The following is a 7,222-nucleotide window of genomic DNA, read 5'->3' as shown; positions in this document are numbered from 1 at the left end:
CTCATATCAAGTTTGATAGCTGCACAACCTTCCTTTCCAGTCCTTTTGTTTCTCAAATAATGGGTCATCTCATATGCAAGGAGCACATTATCAGTTATTAATCTTCCCGGCACAAAAGCACTTTGTGAATAAGAAATGATATCCAGCAGAATTTCCTTTAAACGATTTGCAAAATGTGAGTGGTTGTTGGTGGGCTAGTGCAGGATGGCTGAAACGAGCAGATGAGCAGAGGCTGCCGAACATGAACTGGCATGGGTGCTGTAGCATTTTTTCCTCTGTTTTTTTCTTGGTCCGATTGTACCTAAAGCTGGTGATCTCCAATTTTCCATTTGACCAATAGAAAATATGAGTAAACGTTGATCTAATATATATTGTTTCAACATTTCAAATACTTTATTCAACATTACTTTAGATCTAGTTCGACATTTTAGAGAAACAAGTTCCAACATTTTATATAGTAGTGTTGAAGTAGTATATCTAAAATGTTGAAATTGTATACCTACAATATTGAAATTTAAAAAATCAAGAGAATATGTAATCATATGGATCTTAATTTGCTAGAAAAATTCTAAGAAAGATCATGGTTGAATCGGAACTGAAAATAAATGAGGCGTTAGAGAGATAAAGACGTCTAAAATTTGGAAATCAATCTTGCACAAGCTAATAAAGCTCCGGCCACCTGTTCGGTGTCCCATCTGTCCGTTACAGCAGGTCTCCTCTGCACGGCCGCACCTGCAGTCCAATCCAGATTGCGTCATCCAGCTGGACCAGCTGTGCTCACGGGCCTCACGCTCGCATCTAAGTCTGTTAGCCATGTGCACGTATCTTAAAGTTGAAGAGGGATAAGAAACTATCTTCCGAAAGATATATAGGAATACCCGGTGGTTAAGGAGGCGTCCACCACTTGGGCCACTTGGGCCGACACGGTACATGGGACAACAGTCCAAAAGACGGCGGCGCAGCGCCCGGATAGATTCTGGACGTCACATTGTTTTGATGATTCCTGTTGATTCCTAATGAATTTGGGACTGAAACCAGTGACGTTGGAAGCTCCTTAAAATTATCTTTCCATCCATATAAAGAGCATCCAAAACGGACTCCGTATGCGACCTGGGCGTCGTTTTTGGTACGGGCTTCTCCTGGACTCCGAGGTGGACTCGGACTTGAGTTGTTTTTGGGCCTCCACCTTGGGGACTCGAACCGGATAAGCTTTGGGTATCTTCTCGACTTGGAAAATCTTGTTGGTCTTCTTCATCTTCACACCATTCATCATGTTGGCCATATGCATACTTGTCATGTCCTCATCACATCCTCCCGCCCGCCTGGGGATCGGAGCGCCGGCGCCACGCCTACGAGAGCATCGTGACTGCGGGCGAGCGCCGCCGCCAGCCCCGTTCACGAACAAGCGCTGAGCCGCGCCGGGGAGCACCACCGCCGGGTGCGAGGGAGCTCAGCCGCCGCAAAGCCCCGCACGGGCGAGCGCCGACGTGGGTCGCGCAGGTGGAGCTGTCACCGCGCACGGAGAGCCCTGCGGCCGCGAGCGCCGCCGCCGTCGCGTGTGGGAAGCTCCGCTGGTGGCCACATTCGCGGGCAGTGTCGGCACGGAGGTGCTAGAGGTGGGCGGTGCTGGAGGTGGAGCCAAGCTCGATGCGGAGGTGCTGGAGGCAGGGCCGAGCTCGTGTGCCGGCGTTGGAGGTCGATTCGGCGGCGGAATCGCTCGATTCGCCGGCAGGAGAGCTCGATTTGCCGCCCCTGCCCCTCCTCCTTCTCCGACGAGGGCCGCTGCTCCTCACCTTGTCCGCCGCTTCCGGCTGCTGTGGCGGCGGCGGCTTCTCCGCGGGAGCCACAAAGGCCGCCCCGACGCCGATGGAGGTGTGGATGGGGCGGAGGCGGTGGATGGGACGGAGGCGGCGGATGGGCCCACTGCAAAGCAGGGGAGGGGCGAGGCCGCGAGGGGGCGGCCGGCGGCAGCTAGGTTCCGCTCCCGGCCACGGAGGTGGCGCCGCCGGCCGTGTCGGCCGTGGCGTGCACCGGATGCAGTGTGGACGGGTGAGCTGGGTGCAGCACGGACGGGTGCGTCGGTGTGTCCAAGCTCCTCGCCGTGGTGGGGAATTGGTCAAGCAGCGACTCCAAAGATGGTGGAGAGCGTTCCACGAGCTGTGTCGTCACCGGAGGCATGAGCAAGCAAAGGAGGAGGGTGAGGGTGAGCAAGTACCATGGCGTGGGCAAGCTGGTGAGCAGGAACAGGGATCTAGCTAGAAAGCAAGGGGGGCACAGTTTACCTAGTCTCTTGGACTACTTTGTAGAATTAGATGATTTTCTATTTTTTCAAAGGGGTATAATCTCTAAGTTTAGCTAACAAAATACCAGAGCTCTTGGAGATGCTCTAAGAGTTTAAAGAAATCACAACCGTCGATTTTAGAATAAATAAAACATTTCAAAAATAATATAATCAGGGAAAACAGAATCATGCAGCTCTTCCTCACGCACGGAGAGAAAATAGCGCCGGTCATCTCGGATCACGGCACCAGCAGCTCCTCACGCACGGAGGGGAAAAAGAATAAGATCAGACATCTTAGGATATGATTGCCTCCGTTAATCAACTCCAGCCATCTCTAATAAAGTCACCTTGCCGGCCATCTAGAATCACAGCAACCACCTATAAAAAATTATAGGTTTCACGTTACATAATGTCACCTTGCCTCACTTTATAGAAGCAAAGATATATCACGTTATTAGGGAAACCAAAGATGCCTAAAAGTTATTTCAGTGTCAGGTCACGTCACGTTCTTAGGGAAAACAAAAATTCACGTTGCATCATGGGAAAACAAGTGACCGTTACCTTGTATGAAAAAAAAAGTAGTTAGATCAACCTTTTTTTCATCACGTTACACAAAGAATTAGTTTCTTTTATGGGTTCGTATTTCACATTCCAGCAGCAATATTAGATCTCAACTGATTATGCATGGAAGTTATTTCTAATTATCTGTTTTATGATTTCAAAAAATATAAAAAATAAATATTAAAACTATATAGTAATATGACATTAGATCGACGGTCCACATTCACTTCGGTGTACCGTAGATATAGTCAAGCGCATAGATATAGTCAAGCGCATAGAAAGTACGTCATGCTTTTTTTTTCTGTAGAAACCTGGGTACACAGATCTAAAGTTGCAATGGAAGGATAAGAGTACGGCATATTTTTTCTTGTTTGAAGATCCACTTCTGATGACAATGATATAAGAAATATGCCCCATTAGGCCATAGTTGTAATTTTGGTGATTGTATGACAGCATAATTAATAGGACTAACAATATTTATAAGTTTATATTTGTATGATTTTTAAGTCCTATGGATGCAGTCCAATCTATAGTCAAGATGCCCGGATCGTCGTCAAAATATCCAAATGACAGTCGAGACAAATTGGACAATTAAAAGCACAGATAAGTTGATCGGTTGAACTGACAGCCTCAAGAATGAACTAGTCGGTGCAATGTAGAATTGCAATGACAATCAAGGGTAGAAAAAACTCAGTAGGACCGGTTGAACCGACGCTATTAGAAGATAGCTATAGGCATCGATGCAATGTTGGGTTGACACAGCGATCAAGTGAAGAAGCAACAGAGGCACCAGATCGCCATGGAAAGAAGGCATCAGTGCATTGGTAGTTGAATCGTCCAGAGAGCTTATCAAACTGAAGAGTTTGAGGGACAAAGTCTTCAGCATCGGTTAAACCGACACTCAATGGTGCAAGCGTTGGTTCAATGACATCAACAGATGAGGGCAATTGGAGTTCAAAAGCTAGAATGTACTTGGTCTGTTCCAAAATGTAAGCCGTTTTGGCTTTTCTAGATACATTGTATTTTCTATGTATCTAGATATAACATGTATCTAGATGCATAGCAAATTGAATGTATCTAGAAAATTCAAAATGACCTACATTTTTGAAACGGAGGGAGTAGTATCAGTGTGACCGGTTAAACCAATGCTAGGAACCGGTTTAACCGACGCTTTATGTTTTTTGGCAGAATGCCTAGTAATGGCTATGAGCTAGTCTATTACAAGCGTCTCACCCCGAGTCAATTGAGGGTCTGTTTAGTTCCCTGGGGTGTAAACGCAAAATTATTTTGCGACGGAATTTTGCTAATTTGAAGCACTAGATAAAGTCTATTTACAAAACTTTTTGCACAAATGGGTTGTAAATCGCGAGACTAATCTAATGATGCTAATTAATCCATGATTAATCAATAATTAGCGGATGGTTACTGTAGCATCACTGTTGCAAATTATGAATGAAGTAGGCTCATTAGATTCGTCTCGCGATTTACAGCCCATCTATGCAAAAAAAATTGTAAATAGACTTCATTTAGTACTTCAAATTAGCAAGATTCTATTATAAAATTTTGCGTTTTTGTGTTTTTGCGTTTACGGGGTATAAACTAAACAGGGCCTGAGGTTGCTGGAGTTGAGAGAAGTCACATTGTCAGCGTTACGGGAACGAGGGTATCCCTAACTCTTAACAAAACCGGATCCAAGGTCCTAGGTTGCTATCTCGGCCGCCCAACAACGTACCAGGGAAAAAGTTTGGCACGGGACCCTTCGGGGAGGGCCCAGCGCCCAGAGACCACGAAGCCATCCACCGGGAGAGGAGCTCCCCATCCCAGTAAAGAACTACTCCCTCCGTTCTAAATTATAGGTCGTTTGATTTTTTTGACATTAAATTTGATCACTAGTCTTATTCAAAAAATTTGTACAAATATAGTCAAATTTAAATCACTCTTGAAGAATTTGTATTGATAAAGCAATCCACAACAAAAAAATAATATTTTATATAAATTTTTAAATAAAACGAGTGGTCAAATTTGAGGTTGAAAAAAATCAAACAACCTATAATAGGAACGGAGGTAAGCAAGTATTTTACCGCGCTGCGTCCTCGCCGCGGCTCAGATCTTTTACTGCATCGTAATGCCGCCCCTGGCGCGGGGCCCGAGGGCGGCGTAACTTTCCTGCAAAATTTGAGATTATCTGTTATGATCGTCCCATTTGGGTCGGCGTCTCGATTCCCTTGTGGATGGACGTTTGGGCTCCCTGGCGGAGTGACTCCGCTAGCACGCATGCCTCGGGGGAAAGCAAATTGCAACGGTTTTCTGTGAGATAGATTGCCAATAGCATTAAAACGTACCGGAACCCAAGAGTTCTCACGATAAAAAATATTGACAGGAGTGGTTAGATGATAAGTTGGCTGCTTTGCTCTTAGTCATTGTGCCAAAAAGAAATGGGCTGATCACAAGAGAATGGAGGGAGTAGCATGATTATGGAGAAGCCATTGGCTGGGCCACATCCCATCAATTGGTGGTGGACCAAGGGGGAGGACCCATCACTGCCACCACGCGTCATGTCACAGCAGCCCTGGGACGCTCCGAGCTATGGACTCAGGGCACGAAAACACGATTTTGGACCCAGCAACCCGGGTAGATTTTATCATGACCATGAATTCTGTACCGAGATTTGTGCTATCTTGTCCCATATAAGTGTATTACCATGTATTTCATTTTTGTTAGGCTGTATCTCTGCATCTGTTTGTGAGTCTGCTGCGATGTGATAGAAAAGTGTCAGGTGATGACCCCCCCGCCTACTGCATCTGTTGGTAGCTGTTAATGTGTGGTTGGGTTAGTTCAATTTTTTTTTTAAACGCCGCTCCTGCCAGCTGTTAATGTGTTCAATTTTTGAACCGCCGCTCCAGCTAGCTCCTAATGTGTGGTTGTGGTTAACCATTAAGGTGTACTTGTGATTACCCGTTGCTAACAGTGGGATATTTTGTAGTTTAATTATTTTTAAACTCCGCTCCTACCTAGAATGATTTTTTTTATTTTTTACTGTAGTCACTGAATACATGCTGGTACCTTACCTATAAAAACTCACTTGTAGATGGTAGTGTCATATTTATACCATTTTTTTCTTATTTTCATGTGCGTGCTGGTATCGAATACACTAGTGCATTTGTACAAGTACTCATTTTTTTCTTATTTTCATATGCATGCTGGTACCATGAAGTAGATGGTACGCATTAACCAACTTATATAAAAAAATTTACTATCTGTTGAGCTTATCCTCCATGCCATGTGTGCATGATATTTTATGTACCATGAAGTAGATGCCACACATTAACCAATTTATTCGGTACCATCCAATATGTGAGCTTAAGCAAGTGTATCTATTACAATAAAAGGCATTACAAATACGACCCCCTATATAGATTTCTGTTTAAAAGATATTACCTGGTACCATCCAATACCCAAAATACATGATTTATCTACAACATGGAAATGGAGAAGCGCAGGGGACGGGATGGTACCAACCTGATTGTTCCAGTACCAAAAAAAATTTAACAATACATCTCTAAAACTAAAAGTGTTGTTGCGCGGAGCTTTGCTCATCACCCAAATTACCAAGAACGCGCATAAAAAAAACCAAGGACCCTACGACAGATGGAGCTATTAGTCCTGACTCTCCAACCGACAGTCCTATATACATTACAAGACAAATGGAGAGCATTTGAACAGGACTCTGAAAGCAGATGGAGAGCACCAACCGATGGCCAACCAAATGGAGAGCACCTGAACAAGACTCTGAAACTTTATGCCAGGTCCAATTTTTTCTATGCCAAACAGATTCATCTGAACTGATTCTCCCCCCCCCCCAAAAAAAAGAGGCCCGTTATACTACAACAGTTACTAACCACCATCTCTGAATTTTTGTACTATGCCAAACAGCTTTTATCTGAACTGAATATACACGAGAAAATAGAAATGTGACATATTGTGTGCAACATGCTACGGTGGTGGATATCTTGATATATTGAGTGACTGTACCAAGAACTCACATCAAATTACCATGAACTCGCATCAAAGTCAGTACCGCTCGTAGTGGTACAGGTACATGTCTTCCTCGCACTCTTGCCTCTGCGATCCCCCGCACCGTCGCCCTGTGCTGCGAGCCGCTGGCTCGTTGTCCTACTGCCCGTGCCGCGCGCTCCTCCGCCCGCCGCCATGTGCGTCGTCCTCCTCCACGCGCCACCGTGCGCGTCGTCCTCGGCCCGCAGCCGCGTGGATTGTCCTCCTCCACGAGTGGAACACTACCGTTTGCAACGGTGCTGAGATCTCAAGAATCTAAGGAACCGCCAGACATCAAAGAAGTGAGGATGGCGCGAGGCGGAGCAT

The sequence above is a fragment of the Panicum virgatum genome, chromosome 3K (assembly GCF_016808335.1).
Source record: "Panicum virgatum strain AP13 chromosome 3K, P.virgatum_v5, whole genome shotgun sequence".
Classification (NCBI taxonomy): Eukaryota; Viridiplantae; Streptophyta; class Magnoliopsida; order Poales; family Poaceae; genus Panicum; species Panicum virgatum.
This window is presented reverse-complemented; position numbering follows the sequence as displayed.